This window comes from Nuphar pumila, chromosome 6, assembly GCF_984573655.1.
Source record: "Nuphar pumila chromosome 6, dmNupPumi1.hap1.1, whole genome shotgun sequence".
NCBI classification, from domain to species: Eukaryota; Viridiplantae; Streptophyta; class Magnoliopsida; order Nymphaeales; family Nymphaeaceae; genus Nuphar; species Nuphar pumila.
Window position 1 is genome coordinate 51,246,680 of NC_143254.1, and position 19,802 is coordinate 51,266,481.

The 19,802-nt window shown below is 35.6% G+C and overlaps 1 pseudogene; it reads left to right on the forward strand.

The window, feature by feature from the left end:
- Window positions 1-203: 203 nt before the first annotated feature.
- LOC149834826 (xyloglucan endotransglucosylase protein 7-like) lies at window positions 204-16,920 on the forward strand (annotated as a pseudogene).
- The last annotated feature ends 2,882 nt before the right edge of the window (window positions 16,921-19,802 follow it).

Here is a 19,802-nt window from a genome sequence, read left to right on the forward strand (position 1 = left end):
ACTTTGTGAACCTGTAGCTTAAGGCGCATTGCCAAAATACGGGTAAAAGTTTTTAAAGGGGTGCCCAGCAAGGAGATAGACCTAAACTTGTCAATATCATTTGCCCCATAATATTTAGGTACTAACACCAACAATGATTGCCCCCACCTCCAAGCAACCGGGCATTAGTGCAGGATTAATTAAAAACTAGCTTGAATGCGTCCATGCATGATGGCCAAGATGCTTTAAAAAATTTAATCGAAAAGTCATCCACCCTCGCGGCCTTATTGTTGGGGCGCTCCCAAATTGCTTGCTTCACCTCCTCCACCAAGAAAGGCCCAGTCAAACAAGCCATTGCTCAGTCATCGAAAGAACTCATATATGTAGAGCTAATGTCAAATGAACCATGGACCAAGTTTGATGTGAACATGTCCTTAAAGAAGCACGTAGCAACTCGAGTAATACCCTCTTTTTCAAACACACATCCTCTAATGGATAAAACATGATGAAAATTTACTCTTCGATGAGAGGGTGCAAACAAGTAAAACAATTTGGTGTTTTTGTCCTCTTACTGCATCCAATGAACTTTTCTTCTTTGCTTCCAACGAATTTCTTGTCTCCATCGTCATTCTCATTTTGCTACATTGTCAACTAGAAAAAGAAACCATTCTCTAGTTCCCTGTCCCTTTTGAGGACGTCCACGCTAGTCGTGTTGTTGTCTTGTAGCAATTTTAATTCATCCTCATATGCTTTAATCTGCTGAAACTTGGTTGCTCCCTCCCCATTGACCATTGAATTAACTATTTTTTCACAAAATCCAACTACGTGACCATACTGAAAGCTACCCATAAAGCATCTTATGGTTGAATCCATCATTCTTTCATTTTTCTATTATGTTCCGATCGCACAGCCACCACAGTTTCATCTTGAATTTTTGCCCATGACTCCATTGGACCCATTCTAGAGTAATGGGGGCGTGATCCGATATGATAATTGGCCTCATATCGGCTCTGCCATCATGCATCCTTTCCCATTACTCTCTCTTTTTCAACTAAGGTATTCAAATGCCACATTGACTCTGTTTGGAAGCCTGCATTTGATGCCAAATCCTAGATTTTCCAAAACTAGAATTTGGGCAACGCAGGTTATATGTTCCCCCCCAGAACACGCAGGTGCGTGTTCTTGGGTCTGAATGAGCACCACATATGTAAGCATGTGGGGCTCATTTCCCCGTGTGTGTCTGCATCACTTAGCATCAAAGTCTGGTGTGTTTGCAAAGACTTAAGTACCCTTTCCCGCCATTAGTGCCATGAAATGATGTTTTGAGTAAAGGACAAAAATGTCCTCCCGCCAGAGTTTGCAAATACTTAAGTACCCTTTCCCACCATTGGTGCCATAAAACGATGTTTCGAGTAAAGAACAAAAATGTCCTCCTGCCAGAAAGGGTTAAAATCATCATCATTTTTGCCCTAAGGAGTAAATTCCTCTGCTTTAACAGGAGCTTCTCACAATATATCACCCTAAACGTTCTGAATCAACCTTTGATGATGCACCATCTATTGTAACAAGAGTTTCCTTTGATGATGCAGCCTTTGCCGTCGTCTGCTGCCACCGGAGCGTAGTCGGAGCATTGTTGCCACCATCGGCTGCATCTACCTTCTAAGTGTTTCTCCTTCACTGTCGGATTAGCAAAACTTGTGTCCTAGAAGGTGAGTTTTGTGTAAGTTTTCATTATGTAAACAAATCGATTTGTAAATCTAAATGCTAAATCTTACAAGTGGTTGTACTATACATGCTAAATAACACCTATTTTCATACTGAAACAAGAGTTGTGAAAGGCAACGATATATACTTATGAAGGCTAAATTTCTACAACGATTTGTAACTTTGAAATTAACAAAGAGTTATACATTTAATACAATAGTGATTTGTTCGATGCAGCAATGATTTATACGTTTGAAGCAGTAGCGATTTATGATTCATGATTTATACATTTAAAGCAGCAATGATTTATACATTTAATGTAGTAGTGATTTATGATTTATAACGATCTGTACTTATGAAGGGTTCGATTTCTACAACGATTTGTACATTTGAAGGAGCGCTTTGTGCATTCGATGCAACAACGATTTATACGTTTGAAGCAATAGTCATGTGTATTTATGATTTATGAAGTTACCATGATTTGTACTTAAGTTTGCTAAATCGTACTACGATGTTTACTTAGGAAGCAAAAACATTACAACGATATGTACTTATGAAGGGTGTGATTTGTACAATGATTTATATGTTTGAAGCAGCAACGATTTATACGTTTGATGCAGTAGCAATGTGTAATTATGAAGTTTTCTCGATTTGTACTTAATTTTTCTAAATCGTACTACGATGTTTATTTATGAAGCCAAATATTACGACGGCTTGTAATGTTGGTGATTGTGTAACAAATGTGATAAGTTGTAATAATATATACTTGAGAAAGCGATTGTAATATACAATGATGTGGTTAAATTTATGTGTTGTGCAGGTTAGCAATTACTACAATTCGTAAAACAAGAAAGCCTTCGCCGTTTAATGGGATGACTCTTCGAGAAATCATCCACCAATCCGATATATATGAGGGTTATGTAAAGAACATTGAGAATGAAAAAGACAGGAACAAATTGTTGGATATTTATTATGGGGATCTTGATCCATCAGATATTGAAGATCAAAAAGCAAATAAAGAAAGATGAGGAAGAACTAAAGATGGAGAAGAAGAATGATGACGAAGAGAAGGAAAAGCAAAGGAAGGAGGAGGAGAATGAAAACTACGCGCACTTATGAGGCAAAAGGATTTCATTCTGCCGACCATGCAAAATTAAATCTGTATGCACATCATTCTTCATGTTATCTATCATGATCGTCAGTTGCATCGCACTATACTATGCATCGAGTTGTTATTTACCATGCTAATAAAAGAAATGACTTATCGTATATGTGTGTTGACAATAGCGATTCAAGTGACAACGATTTAATGACATCTACGATGCTGCAAAGCAATTTCAATTTTAATTGCTAAATGAACAGCGATTTAAATACACACATCACCACCGCAATTGTGCAACAATGTAAATATCGTATGCACATGTTTCAATATCATAATACAAATATCATACAAATCGACACTAGAAAACACATAATATGTTACAAATCGATATACATATCGCATAATATATTACAAATCGATATACAAATTCAGCATAATAGCTTACAAATCGATATTAACAAACAAAACAATATCTCGCAAATCGATAGTATGTTACTACAACCGTGATTTGCATTATACTATTCCAATATTTTCTATACAAAGGCAAATCGTTGTTGCTTACATAGACATCATTGCTTAAATCGCAAACATCACAATCGAAATCCAAGTCTCACAAGGCATATCAATTTTTGACAACGAGATGGATGTGAAACAACATTTCTTTTACAAATGAATGACACATATTTTTGTAACAAAGGCAAATTGTTGTGATGATTTATTATTTACATATTTAAAGCAACAACGATTTATACATTTAATGCAGTAGAGATTTATGATTTATAAAGTTACCAAGATTTGTAATCAAGTTTGCTAAATCGTACAATGGTGTTTAATGTTGAAGTCCAAACCTTACAACTATATGTACTTATGAAGGGTGCAATTTCTATATTGATTTGTACGTTTGGAGCACTGATTTGTATGTTTAAAGCAGGAACCCTAAAACCCTTAATGCCTAAACCCTAACCCTAAAACCTAAACCTAAACCCTAAAACCTAAACCCGAAACCCTACCCTAAACCTAAACCCTAAACCCTAAAGCCTAAAACCTATAACTTATAACCTATAACCCGAAACCCTAAACCCTTAACTTAAACCCTAAACCCTTGATATCTTACTAAACCCTAACCCTAAACCCAAAACCCAAAACCCTAACCCTAAACCTTAAACCCTAAACCCAAAACCCTAACCCTAAACCTTAATTAAACCCTAAACCATAAACCCTTAATATCTTACTAAGCCCTAACCCTAAACCCTAAACCCTAAACCCTAACCCTAAACCCTTAATATCTTACTAAACTGTAATGCTAAACCGTAAACCCTTAATATATTACTAAACCCTAAACCTTAAACCCTAAACCCTAAACCCTTAACCTAAACCCTAAACCCTTAATATCTTACTAAACCATAACCCTAGACCCTAAACCCTAACCCTAAACACTTAACTTAAACCCTAAACCCTTAATATCTTACTAAATCCTAACCCTAAACCCTTAATATCTTACTAAACCCTTAACCTAAACCCTAAACCCTTAATATCTTACTAAACCCTAACCTTAAACCCTTAATATCTTACTAAACCATAATATTAAACCATAAACCCTTAATATATTACTAAACCATAAACCCTAAAACCTATAAACTAAACCCTAAAACTAAACCCTCGATTATGAAGATGATTCGGTATATCGATTTATAAGCTATAAACAGGAATTTCCATATCGACTTTTGTGATATTTGATCATCGATTTGTGTTATACTCTGACAATATTTTCATAACAAAGGCAAATCGACTAAACATTACAACGATTTTTAAGATATCAATAGAATTTGCCATATCGATTTAAGAAAATGTTTTGATTCTTAATATCAATTTAAGATATTGTTTTGATTCTAAATATCGGTTTTTAAGATATCAAAACGAATTTCCAAATCGATTTAAGATATTGTTCTGAATCTTAATATTGATTTTTGTACTGATTCTTGATATCGATTTAAGTTATTGTTTTGATTCTTAATATCGATTTATATGTTATTGGTATGATTCTAAATATCGAGTTATATGTTGATTCTATATATCAATTTATAAGCTATCAATAGGAATTTCTATATCGATTTGTATGATGTTTGATCATCGAATTGCGTTATACTATGACAATATTTTTATAATAAAGGCAAATAGACTAAACAGTTGTCACTGAACAAATCGTTGTAATGATCGACGTTCGTAAATAAAAATCAAACAATCGTTTAACGTTGTGTATAGTGAAAATGCCTTTGATTTGCTTTTATGAGTTGTTTCTATCGCGATTTACACAGTTGAGTTAATAAATGTCTGAAACGGTGAATTATAAAACGTAAAAGCAATCTACTAGTAATGAATCGCTTGCATAAATTTTGATAAACGGTTGAAATGATTTGCACAAACGCGATTTGTACTCATGCACCATAATTTTTATCCAGATGTGGCTGACATAGACATTATTGTGTAAATCATTATACCATCGTGATTTACATAATGACATATGTCTTTTAGACAATGAGCTTTGTCTAAGTGAATGACACGTACCATTTCGATTTACAAAATGATGTATGAAGGCCACATGCTATCACGATTTGCTTTTACGGGGTATGTCTATGTCAACGATATTTCCTAATCGCTTTTACGAGCGATTGGGGTTTAGGTTTTAGGATTTTGGGTTTTACTTCAACGATACAAATCAATTTCATTCACAAACACCCTCTTTTCTCTCCAGGAAATGAATGAGGTGAAACCGCATCCGCAAGCCACCTTTTTTAGAATGAAGCTTCCTGATATAGTGTCGATTTGTTGATATTGTTCTATTTGTTAATATCGATTTGTAATATTATGTCAAATTGTTATATATTGATTTGTAAGATGTTATGTGTTTTCTAGTGTTGATTGTTGAGATATTGTTTTGTTTGTTAATATCGATTAATAAGCTATTATGGTGAATTGTCGTATATCGATTTGTAAGATATTATGTGTTTTCTAGTATCGGTTTGTGAGATATTATTCTGTTTGTTAATATTGATTTTTAAGCTATTACGCTGAATTGCGGTATATCGATTTGTAAGATATTATGTGTTTTCGAGTGTCGATTTGGTGATATTGTTTTATTTGTTAATATCGATTTGTAATATATTATGCTGATTTGTCGTATATCGATTTGGAAGATATTATGCTGAATTGTCATAAATCGATTTGTAAGATATCAAGCCAAAGAGAAGTACAAATTCTTACGAGCTTTCTTAGAAATGGTCACTTTTAGGTTATTAATTGATGAAATAGGGAAGGGTTCATCAGCGGGTTCAATCTTTGGCTTCTTAATGTCAGTCTGATTACTGTTTTTGTCAGCACACCCTCTCTTCTCTCTAGAAAATGAATGAGGCGAAACCGCATCCGCAACCCACCTTTTTGAGAATGAAGCTTCTCGATATAGTGTTGATTTGTTGATATTGTTTTGTTTGTTAATATCGATTTGTAATATTATGCTGAATTATCGTATATCGATTTGTAAGATGTTATGTATTTTCTAGTGTCGATTGTTGAGATATTGTTTTGTTTGTTAATATCGATTAGTAAGCTATTATGTTGAATTGTCGTATATCAATGTGTATGATATTATGTGTTTTCTAATGTCGGTTTGTGAGATATTGTTCTGTTTGTTAATATCGATTTATAAGTTATTACGCTTAATTGCGGTATATCGATTTGTAAGATATTGTGTTTTTGAGTGTCGATTTGGTGATATTATTTTGTTTGTTAATATCGATTTGTAATATATTATGTTGATTTATCGTATATCGATTTGGAAGATATTATGCTGAATTGCCGTAAATCGATTTGTAAGATATCAAGTCAAAGAGAAGTGAAAATTCTTACGAGCTTTCTTAGAAATGGTCACCTTTAGGTCATTAATTGATGAAATAGGAAAAAGTTCATCAGCAGGTTCAATCTTTGGCTTCTTAATGTGAGTCTGATTACTGTTTTTGTCAGCACGCCCTCTCTTCTTTCTAAGAAATGAATGAGGCAAAACTGCATCTGCAACCCGCCTTTTTTAGAATGAAGCTTCCCAATATAGTGTCGATTTGTTGATATTGTTTTGTTTGTTAATATCGATTTGTAATATTATGCTAAATTATCGTATATCGATTTGTAAGATGTTATGTGTTTTCTAGTGTCAATTGTTGAGATATTGTTTTATTTGCTAATATTGATTAGTAAGCTATTATATTGAATTGTCGTATATTGATTTGTAAGATATTATGCATAATTATTGTATATCAATTTGTGAGATATTATGTATTTTCTGGAGACGAGTTTTATGATATTTGTAATATGATTTCTATTATAGAATTACAACAAAGAATTATAGATTTACAACAAAGAATTATAGAATTACAAGAAAGAATTATCGATTTACAACAAAGAAGTATAGAATTACAACAAAGAATTACAGAATGCTAAACATTACAACGATTTACACTAATGAAAGTTAAATGCTATAAGTATTTTGTAGTTGAAGAATCCACACACGATTCCTGTGTTGTGTTGCTTACTTTTAAATTGAAGTGAGTCTGTCATTAAACGAACAACATCAGGCACTATATTAAGTTCAACAAGAAATGCAAACATCATCTCAAAATTGTTACATACCAAAAGACTTGTCAAACTCATGCCATCGTTCCACTGAAATAGGTCCGGGGGATTGCATATTCCAACGTTGTAATGCACGTCTGTAGGGTATTGTTGCATGTTGAAAATTACACAAATTAGATATTGATAAGTTGCACGTAATACAATTTACATGGGAAGCAATATATTGTATTACATATATGTTCATGTGAAGGGCTTGGTTGCTTAAGGGTTGGTTGTTTCTTACATATTTTCTTGCAAACCAATTCTAGTGCACCCTTTGTCCTCTGATGACTACGATGAGAGGCAGGTTTCCTTTTCATACCCTTCACTAGGTGAATATTTCTATCATAATCTACAAGCTTTACTCCTGACTCGTCGAAGATGATGTTGACGCTTCGACACAACTTGTCATAAGAGTCAGGGAAAATGTGAATTTCACCTATGTTGTTCGATCCCATTTTCTTAGATTGGTCTTCATGAACTGCAACAGACTTATGGTGAATTAACTGCACTTTTTCAAGTAATTCCTTTGACAATTTTCTCATACACACAAAGGCTTATTCGCTTTTTTATGCCAAATCTGCAACATGCATAAGTGACCTACATAGTTGTTGGTAATGGGAGGCTATGTTGCACTTATCATCAACACCAATTGGACTGACATTATTTCTATCCAGCAATTCAATCTTTGCTTGTCTCATCGATCTTCGCATTATATATGACTCAGGTATTACTTGTATCTTCTCTTGATTAAGTGCCTTTAATGCATGACGACATAAAATAACTTTGAATTCAAACATTTTGCACGTACATTCAACTATTTCATTGTCAACATTGTATGTAACATGTGCTTCTTTTCTTTTTGGTTGCTCTTTGCCCTCCCATACAACATGGTATTTGTGCATATTTTTATATTGCATACGTCCTTCTATGTTGCAATTCATGACCTGTATAACCTCCTTCTTAGTTCATTCAAATACAGTTAGTGTATACAGATCTGCAGATAGCGTCAATATTTTCATGTCCAAAGTTACAGGGCGGGTGTTGAAGCATTTTATATCTTGTTCAAGCTCATTATGTCTAAGACCGTCTATAAATAATTCATATTATTCCATAAAGCAAAACATTGTTAAACATGAATACAAGGTTTTTTTCAATGTGGCATGCATAGATTCAGTTCTTTGTGTGCTTATCATACCTGCACAAAAGTATTGTCTTCCATATGCCAATGCCCACTTATCTTTGTATGTATATAAATTTTGTAACCACACACAGTCTTCAAGGTCGTACATCTAAATCATTTGCTCCCAAACAGATAGAAAAGTGAATGGTACATTCTCGCGACCACCATCTATGCGCACACACAAATTGTATGTCTTCCTTGGTGCAATGCTGACCCTATCAGCTATTTTAGCAACTGTAGAACGTACTTTGGTTACTTTACGATGTGACCTTAACATAGGAGTCATAAATAAAGGGGCAAATTCATGGTTATGATCATTAATTAAAGTATGAACTACATATTTCCCATTCGGAAGTCTTCTTAACATCATTCTCGCTGGACAGACACATCTTGAATCTGGCTTGCTCCTTTTTGGATTTCCACTTGACTTCTTCCAACCTTGCTTAGAACAAACATATGCCTTTCTCACCACGACACCCTGTGCATTTTTTGCCCAAAAATACCTTCTAACACTGAAGCCAAGTTTTAAGGCACAATCATTGTAAAATTTGTATGCAGCTTCCTCATTATTAAATTGCATTCTCTTTATGGGAACAAAGTCAAGTATAATATCATGTAGACTTGAGGTGTCTGTACCTTTGTTAAGTGCACTGTCATGATCGTCTACCTCATTATCGAATTGCATTTTGTCTGATGAAATATCATTATCGAATTGCATTTCGTTTGATGGAATATTCAAGTTTAGAGTGAATCCAATGCTTGCACCCTTCTTATCATGTGCATCAATAGTGCACATATTCACTTCTTCAGGTACGTCGATAGTATGAATGTTCGTTGCTCCATGACTTTCCAGTGATTGAGACACATCATCTTCACTGCAACCAGTTGATATGCTCAACACTGTCATGAGAAAAACATCAATTTGTGTTAGCAAGCGCATACGTTTACAATAATTCAGCAAAACATATTATAAATCAATACTAACAATCAAAATAATATCTCACAAATCGACACTGGAAAACAAATAACATTTTATAAATCAATTTACGGAAATTCAACATAATATATTACAAATCGAGATTAACAAACAAAATAATATCTCATAAATCGACACTAGAAAACACATAATATCTTACAAAACGATATACGGCAATTCAACATAATATATTACAAATCAATATTAACAAACAAAACAATATCTCACAAATCTATACTGGAAAACACATACCATCTTAGAAATCGATATATAGCAATTCAGCATAATATATTACAAATCGAGATTAACAAACAAAACAGCATCTCTCAAATCGACACTAGATCGACACTAGAAAAACACATAATATCTTACAAACCGATATACGATAATTCAACATAATAGCTTATAAATCGATATTAACAAATAAAATAATATCCCACAAATCAACACTGGAAAACACATAACATCTTACAAATCAATATACGATAATTCAACATAATATATTACAAGTCGATATTAACAAACAAAATAATATCTTACAAATCGACACTGGAAAACACATAACATCTTACAAATCGATATACAAAAATTCAACAAAATATATTACAAATCGAGATTTTCAACCAAATACGGCAATTCAGCATAATATATTACAAATTGATATTATCAAGCAAAATAATATCTCACAAATCAACACTAGAAAACACAAAATATATTACAAATCAATATATGACATTTCAACATAATATATTACAAATCGATATTAACAAACAAAACAATATCTCATAAATCGATATACATGTTACTACAACCGTGATTTGTGTTACATTGAATATACTGAGTGAATGGACGATACCGGATGGGGTAGAGGCCCTTGCTCGCATCTGTAACCAAACATTCTTGTCAATAGGTCCCAGCATCTTACAAATGTCTTCAAGTTTCCAACCGTTGAAACGATAAAATTTACCTGCAATAATAAAACGCCTTAATGACACTCATAACGACATATGTTCTTCAACAATAGCATGATGACATGGAAAGGTACTCACCATGCTTTAATGGCACTTGTTGGAATGTTTGTGCGTCATTGCTTTTTTCCATACTGCCTAACGAAAACGAAGAAGAAGAGAAGATTGTAAAAAGAGATGGCCGACAAATCCCCCTATGACGCCCACCAATGATCACACCAGTCGTTCGATTTATAGTTATCTCCACGAGGTAGGAACAAACCTAGAAAAGTTTTCTATCTAACACAAGGCAGGAATGAGAAGGCGGCTATGTGTTGTAACACAAGCTAAAAACAAAGGCAGAACGTGCAAATCTATTTACAGGGAGCGGGAGGACATTTTCATCCAACGCATATCTATCTTACGGGAGGACATTTCCGTCAAAAGCATATCTACCTTTTTTATATATTATTTTATTATAAAGTCTTCGTGGGCAACATTGGCATATGAATTATCACGAGTCCCAAAATATTCCTTCGTGCACACCGGAACACGCGAATTTGTGTTTCGGGGAGAACACACAACACCCTCTCGAATTTGGGAGCCTTGGGATTTGTCAATACTCACCACCGTTCTTTTTTTTTTAAGGAAAACTAACTTTCACCGCTGTTTGTTGAGCAGTGATCCAGAGAGCGGCCAAGTGCCATGGCGAATTGACACATGCAATCACATAGACAACAATTCATGTGGGGCCTGCACTATATAGGAGCCCCATGCAATACTGGAATGTGATTGGCTAGTGTCACATACCCATGGCACTTAGCCGCTCCTTTGATCTCAACTCCTGTTTGGGAGCTAGTATTTGGCAAGTGATTGGGATTGGCATTTTCTTGCCAGTTACGAGTTCCCAAACAGTCAGTGTAAACTAAAGAGAGTCACACGTTAAGAAGAGAGACGACAAGGATGTCCCATGTTCGAGTTGTCAATTACCAATCAATAGAGGTCGTAGTTTGATTTGGAAATAGCAGAGATTTGGGGCTGCCAAATCCCATCCCATCTTCTAAGATTTGTAATAACCAAGCTCTGAAATAGTGATGGGTGTTGGGGATTTCATGAATCACCTCCAACACCCACCAACTACGGGCTACCAAACAAGGCCGTAGGAGCTATAAAGATCACTTGTTTCGATTGTAACAAATAATCCAGCACTTAATTTACATAATCGTTGCCAAAAATAATTGAAGGAACATGTAATAAGAACGAAAATGGCACGGAAATTTCTTTCCCTCTGAATATTTGCACCAAAGAATCCAAAACAAATAAAAGAATAAGAAGAGCGTAGACAATGATGAGGAGAATGAAAGACATCTGGACACAAGGGTTTTCAAAGTATTAAAATTAGATAAAAGACTATTTAAACTGCAAATTTTTTTTTTTTAAAGGATGAGACTAAAGACTTTCCAAGGGTATTTTGGTGAAAAACAATAAACGAACCAATTCGGTATAAAGAGCACATGATATATATATATATATATATTTTCATCATAGAAAATAATTTATTTTGAAACTTTTGCAAGAATGTGTTAATTGCTGCCACCATCAGCTAAAAGAGAACTCTGCCACAATTGCAGCAATCTATAAAATTAAAAATGAATTCCTTCACATGAACTCTGCCATGAGAGATGTATAAATTCTATCTAAATAATAAATAGTGGAAGACCAAGCAGTGGTACCATATGCATGCAAATACAAAGCATTATTAAAACGAGATAAATTACCCTTAGTGCCCCCAATTGGGCTCTTCATGAACTCGATGTTCAAGCACTTGCATTTATGGAACAACTAGGCTTTAGAAAATGTAATGATAAACAAAACCAAAATGCTTAGCTAAACTTAGGATTTCGTGTTGATTTAGTTTAGCTCACCTAAAAAATGGTTTTACTCTGACGCCTTTATAAAACAAATAATCGAGTAGTACATATTAAAAAAATGAGTTTTGTGTCCAAATTTGAAAGAATCCCACAGTTTTAGTTCCTGTTTGGATGTGCATGTTTGAAGGAAAAGAGTGTAGACTCAGGTTGGGAGTGGCTTGCAATCTAATATCCCTGGTGAGAGCTTGATTTTACCTACAAAAGGCACGAGAAATGACATTAGCTTTAATCTGAATCCATCGATCCCTTCGAAGTTCCAAATATTGCCTTGCGTTCCAAAAAGCCCTCTAATGCTTTACCCTTTGTCATGTGAGTGGCTCAGCTCTTAGGAACCAAGTTTGACATACACCAAGCCTATCTATTGCTAAAAATATGAAGAAAATTTATAAAAAGAAGAAAAGGTATCTGAATTCTATGTTGAACCCGACTACTAGTCAAGGTCATGGAGCCTACCCAATCAACTATTAACAGTATCTTTGGCAACAGCAATGGAGCAGGAATTACCTTAGATAATTCTGATTATACAACAGGAAAAAATTTTGATAAAGAGAAAGCATCATATTCTGATCCTACAAATGAGGAAGCAAATCGAGTAAAATATGGATACAGAATTTTAACTGGGATAAATGTGTTATCAATACACGTAAGGCAAATGTTGTTAATATGGTTGAAGGCCAAGATTTACAAAATCTTTGTAAAACTAAACAAGATAGTACTAGAGAAAGGACATAAACATGTATATTAATGTTCCTTAAACAGGAACACAATACAATAAGAAAAGTCAGATTGTTTTTTGTTCGTGGATCTAGGCAAGATCACCGAACCATGTTAAGTTTTTTTTGTCTCCGTTTTCTTTATGGTATCAGAGCTTGACCTCTATACAGGTCTTTCCTATGACTTCTTCGTCATCATCTCAATCAAAATTTCCTTACCCAACAACACTTAATGTTGCTAACTTTGTGTCCATTAAACTCAGTCATTTCAATTACTTGCTGTGGAAAACTCAGCTTCTTGGATTAATCGAGAGCCAGGATTTGCAAGAATTCATTGACAATTCTCTTCCCGCCCCAGATCAATACATTGACAGGGATGGAGTACGCGCTCACAATCTGAAGTATTTATTATGGCAAAAGTCCGATCGGCTACTTTGAGGGTGGATTACCGGCACCTTATCTGAGCTCAAGTCTGGACAGCCCTCGATGGAGGTGCTTGGCTTTGCTGTTGGCATGGAATCGTCAGCTCAAGTCTGGACAGCCCTCGAAGAAGCTTCTGCTCTTGATTCTCAAGAGAGAGAATGCTTTCTTCTTCAGAAACTATAGTCCCTTCGGAAAGGGTCTCAGACCTTGTCGAAATATTTAGCTGTATTTAAAGGAACTTGCGATGAACTCACAGCCATTGGTAAACCAGTGAAAGATCAAACAATGGTGTTCACCCTTCTCAATGAACTCGGCCGAGGCTATGAAGCATTTGTCACATCTATGATGAAACCTCCTATACCTAGTTATAAGCAGCTGATTGCTTCATTACAAGGACATGAGACCTTCAAGAATTTGCAAAATATTGAATTCTCCTATCCACAATGTTGCATTCGTTGGCCAACAGAATGACAAACCTTTCAATAAGGGTAATCAATTTTTTCTCTTCCAAAGGGCGGGGTTTCACCCCAGCTAGCCAAAACAACCAGCAAAACCAATCTTCATTCAATAACAATAAGGGGCAGATCAAACAAGAACCAAAACAAGGCTATAACTATCGCGGTAAGACCTCTGAAAAAGGAGTCATATGCCAAATTTGTCTCAAGCCACATCATTCTGCTATATGATGCTACCACTGATTCAATCAGATGTTTCAAGCTGGAAATATTTCACAGGCTCTAGCAGCAATGTCCATTTCTGAAAATTACGACGATGGTTGGTTTCCAGATATAAGAGCCATCACCCATATGACATCTGACCCAGGTAAGCTGCATACTTTATTTAAATATTCTGGGCCAGAACGTATTATGGTGGGCGATGGAAATACCCTACCTATATCTCACGTAGGGTCGGCAAGATTGAATGCTGGACAATGAACACTCACTCTCGATAATGTGTTAGTTGTTCCTCAAATCAAGAAAAACCTTCTATCTGTGAGTCAATTAACTATTGATCAACTGTTATTTTTTGAATTTTTCGACTCTCATTTCAATATCAAGGACAGGAAGACCCAACAAGTGATGGTGACAGGCAATAGAGATGGTGGCCTTAATGTGATGAACCCATCGAAGATGCAAGCGAAGGCTTTCTTCTCAAGTCGGCAACAGTCTGTAGACATGCTGATTTGGCATCAAAGATTGGGGCATGCTAATTTAAATGTCGTTGATTTTTTATGTAAGCATAGTTTGATTTCTGTCAATAAGACCAGCAGTAAGGTGTTATGTTTTAGTTGTGCTATGGCAAAGTCTTGCAAACTGCCATTTTCTAGCTCAGAAAGTTCTACTTCTCAGTTTCTTGAAAAAGTTCATTGTGACTTATGGGGTCCTTCTCCAGTTTTGTTTGTTCAAGGATATAAGTTTTATGCTATTATTGTTGATGATTATTCTAAATTTATTTGGTTCTTCCCTCTCAAAAGAAAGTTTGTTTTTTTCAATGCTTTCAAACTTTTCACAAGTTTATTGAAAAACATACTCAAAAGAGCTTAATAAACATTTCAATCAGATGCGGGAAGAGAAATTACTAGCCAGGACTTTGAATCTTACCTTCAATCACATGGGATTCAACATAATTTTTCTTGTCCTAAGACGTCAGAACAAAATGGGAAGGTTGAGCGATGCCACCGTACTATTGTTGAACTCAGACTTGCTATGATCTTTCATGCTCATGTTCCCTTGAAATATTGGGTTGAAGCTTTCCAAACAGTCGTTTGGATCATCAATAGAATCCCATCACCTGTTTTGAAGATGAAAGCTCCTTATGAGCTCATGTTTTTCCAACGCCCCATTTATCATTATATGAGAACTTTTGGGAGTCTTTGTTTTCCCCATTTGCGTGAATATTCTTCACATAAACTGTAGTCGCACTCTCTTCCTTGTGTGTTTATGGGATATAGTTTTTCTCACAAGGGATATAGACGTTTGCACTTGCCTACTGATCGCATCTATATTAGCCGCCATATACTTTTTAATGAATCAAAATTTCCCTTTGCTCAATCTGCCAAACATAATCTTGACGATTCTGAAAATTTGCATTCTGATATTTTGATGATTGGCATGATCTCAGTTCAGCTCACCAGTCTTCTGCGATTCAAGAAAACACAGACTATAGGAACCAAAGCAGCATTAAGATTGTTATAGCTAGCATGGAATCTGATCCTGCACCACTAGTTGAACCATTCCATGATGTCTCTACTCCCACAATGAGCATTGACACACCCTCTATACCCACATCTCCTCATGCAGCCCAGAATGTCCATGGCAAGTTTGAGATGAAAATAAAGCTAGTCCCTGGCAACTCAGCTGCATAGTCACTGCCTACTATGTACGTATCTAATCTCTTTTCTTTACAGAGCAAAATCTATTGTAGTGCATTCATTAGGCAAATGCTCAAAACACTAAAAAAAAAACAATTCTTGACTAATATGGTGTGCCAACTTATTTATTTTTTCTTAAATGTTTGGAGCAACTATCCTCACAAGGACCTCTTCATGATGAGATAGACATGGAGTTCCTAGGCAACCTCAGTGGCCAACCTTACACTCTGCACACAAACGTATACGCCCAAGGAAAAGGCAACAGAGAGCAACAATTCCACCTATGGTTCGACCCAAGTGCTGACTTCCACACTTACTCCATCCTTTGGAACCCCCAACAAATAATGTAAGTCACATTCAACTCTTAATTACCCATAAAAATATTGTAGTCCAAAGAGGGAAATAGATCATGTTTTTAGACTAATAGCCACCACCCATCTCCCAATTTGATGGTCTAGATGTTGTCGTTGTTTGGCTGAGCATATATATGCATACCAAAACCAAGATTAATTAGCTTGCCTCTAATGCATTTTTTTGCATTATATTAATGACGGTTTTATATGGATGGAGCTCTCATAAGGGTGTTTAGGAACCACGAGTCATCAAGAATCGCTTACCTAAGCAAGCAAGCAATGAGGATGTACTCAAGCCTATGGGATGCAGAGGATTGGGCAACACAGGGTGGTCGAGTTAAGACCGACTGGACCCAGGCTCCTTTCACAGCAACCTTCAGTGACGTTAACATCAATGGTTGTGTGTGGACCGACTCGAGCTCTTCCTGCAGTGCTTCAAGTTCTGCTTGGTTGAACCAAACTGTATTCACCTTAGACCTGCAGAAGATGGATTGGGTGCAGAAGAACTACATGATCTATAACTATTGCAATGATGCACACAGGTTCCCACATGGTCTCCCAAAGGAATGCTCCCGCTAAGCTGCTTCAGTACCATGTTGGCGCCTTCACAAAAGATGAGACAAAATATACTTGAAGCAGTCATGTTTGTCTGATAATGGCCGATGAGTAACCTGATCTATCATCTCTGAGACATTCATCTCCTCAGTTGGTCGCAGTCCTTGATGAGCGCAAGCCCTCTAGTGACGGTGAGTAGGATCTGAATCCCAAAATAATCAACTGTGTTGATTAGCTTCTTCACAAGGGTCTCTCATCAATACCCCTTTTATAACATTAACCTTTATTAGAAAATAGTTAAGATAATTGTTCTCTCCAAATGGTAAGGTTTATCTGATAAAGACACCTCTAAGAGAGTCCTTATACGTGGGTGACTCCAACATTCTCCCACTTATCCCAGCGATAAACCCTTAACCGAATACTTTATGAGAATGACGTAACAAATAGATTGATCTTTAAAATCTATTCTATAGATCCTTAGTTGAATCTCTAATCCTTATGAGATTAACAAAAAAATGATCATAATAAGAATCAAAACTGTATGTAATCACTTTATTCTTATGCATATGTCAAAAAGAGTTTAACAAGCCCATCTTCAATACATATTTAAAATACAATCTCGGTGTTAGCTTTTTAGTAAGAGGATCAACAATCATCTCTTTGGTACCAATATTAAAAATATGCACTAGATGATTATCTATCTTTTCTTTAACAATAAAGTACTTTAATTCCATATGCTTACATGATATTGTACTCTTATTGTTATTCAAAAAGGGCACTGCAACTTCATTATCATAGTAAACCTTCAGTAGCTTCTCGATAGAATCAACCACCTTTAACTGTGATATGAAGTTCTTCAACCATATGGCCTGCGAAGTAGTCTTGTATAATGCTATAAACTCTGCCTCTATGGTGTAAGCAACAATGGCCATCTACTTCTTCCAAGAGATCATGCCCTCAGCAAGTAGGAAGACATACCCAATAGTAGACTTTCTACTATCAAGGCACCCTCTTAAGTCCATATTTGAGTAGCCAATGACCTCAAGGTGGTCAACCTTATGATACGTCAACATATAATCTTTTGTCCCTTGCAAATACTTAGCAGCTTTTCAATGGGATATGCCTGGGTTAGACTGAAATCTATCAAGCATCCCTACTACGAAAGAAATATCTAGACATGAACAAGTCTGTGGGTATTGCAAGCTGCCAACAACTGATGCATATGGATAATCCCTCATTTGTGCTTTGTCAATATCGTTCTGTGGACAATCCTTTAGGCTTCAGTTTGTCACCTTTTGATATGGGTGATGCACCAGGAAAACAATTCTCCATCCCGTATCTCTTTAATATCTTATTTATGTAGGATCTTTGAGAGAGACCTAAAAAACTTTTTGCTCTATCTCGGCGGATCTCTATACCAAGTACAAACAGCCTCACCCATATCTTTCATGTCAAAATGTGATGTAAGAAACTGTTTTGTCTCTGTAAGTAACTTTATATTGTTGGTTGCAAGTAGTATATCATTTACATACAACATCAATATGATGAACTTACTTCCACTTTCTTTAAGGTATATACATCAATCAATGATATTTTCTGTAAACTCAAAAGTAACGATGACATGAGAAAATTTAATATACTACTGTCGGGAGGCCTGTTTAAGTCCATGTATTGATTTGTTAAGCTTGCAAACCAAACGATCATCTTCAGAGAAACCAAGAGGTTGTTCTATGTATACTTTTTCATTCAGATTCCCGTTGAGGAACATTGGTTTCACATCCATCTGATGTAGCTCTATGTCATAATGAGCTACGAGGGCCAAAATTATCCTCATTGACTCCTTAGTTGAGACAGGAGAGAATGTCTCATTATAGTCAATGTTCTCCATCTAGGTGAATCCTTTAGCAACTAGTCTTGCCTTATGTCTCTCTATGTCACCTTTGGAGTCTCTTTTAGTCTTAAAAACCCATTTACACTCTATGAGTTTTACTCATTAAGGTAACTCAACAAGATTTCATACTTGATTCTTAGTCATAGAATCCAACTCTTCTTTCCTGGCTTTTATCCAGTACGAAGATTGTTTGCTTTCAACAACTTCCAAAAAAGTCAACGGATCATCATCTATATATATAAAATCATTAGGCTCCTGAAGGTACACCATATAATCAAGATGTATGGCAGATTTTCTAACTCTTGTGGATCTCCAAACAGGTTGTTCTACAGGTTCAGATTGAACTTGTTCATCCTGTTCGTGCTCTTCTGCATTATCCACAATGAGTTTATTTTGGATTTGTGCATCAACAACTAAGTAATCAACCATATCAACATTAGGGATAACAATATGGTATCTCTCAGTGTTTTCCTCAATAGGTAGTGAGACTGGATCCTATATTTCCTCAAAACCAAGATTTTGAAGTACACTTAATCTGACTAAACCATCTTTAAAGAATTTTACCTTATCCGTTTTAACAATCTGTGGTGAATGAGATGGGCAATAAAACCTGCATCCTTTTGATCTCTCTGGATAACCAATGAAATATTCGCTGGTTGTTCTTTGATCAAAGGCTTTAATGTGGGGGTTATACAACTTAGCCTCTGCAGGACATTCCCATATTGTATATATGACTGATGATTTTCTAACTGTCCACAACTCGTAAAAAATTTTAGGAACAGATTTTGTATGAACCTTATTCAAAATATGCACAGCAGTCCTTAAGGCTTGATCCCCTAACTTAATAGAAAGTGTTGAATAATTCAACATGGCCTTGACCATTTCTTTAAGCGTACGATTTCTTCTCTCAACTAAACTATTTTGGTAGGCACTACCAGGCATGGTATACTGATGCACAATGTCTTTCTCTTTGAGAAATCATGCTAATGGTCCTTCCCTTTGCTTCATCTCAGTA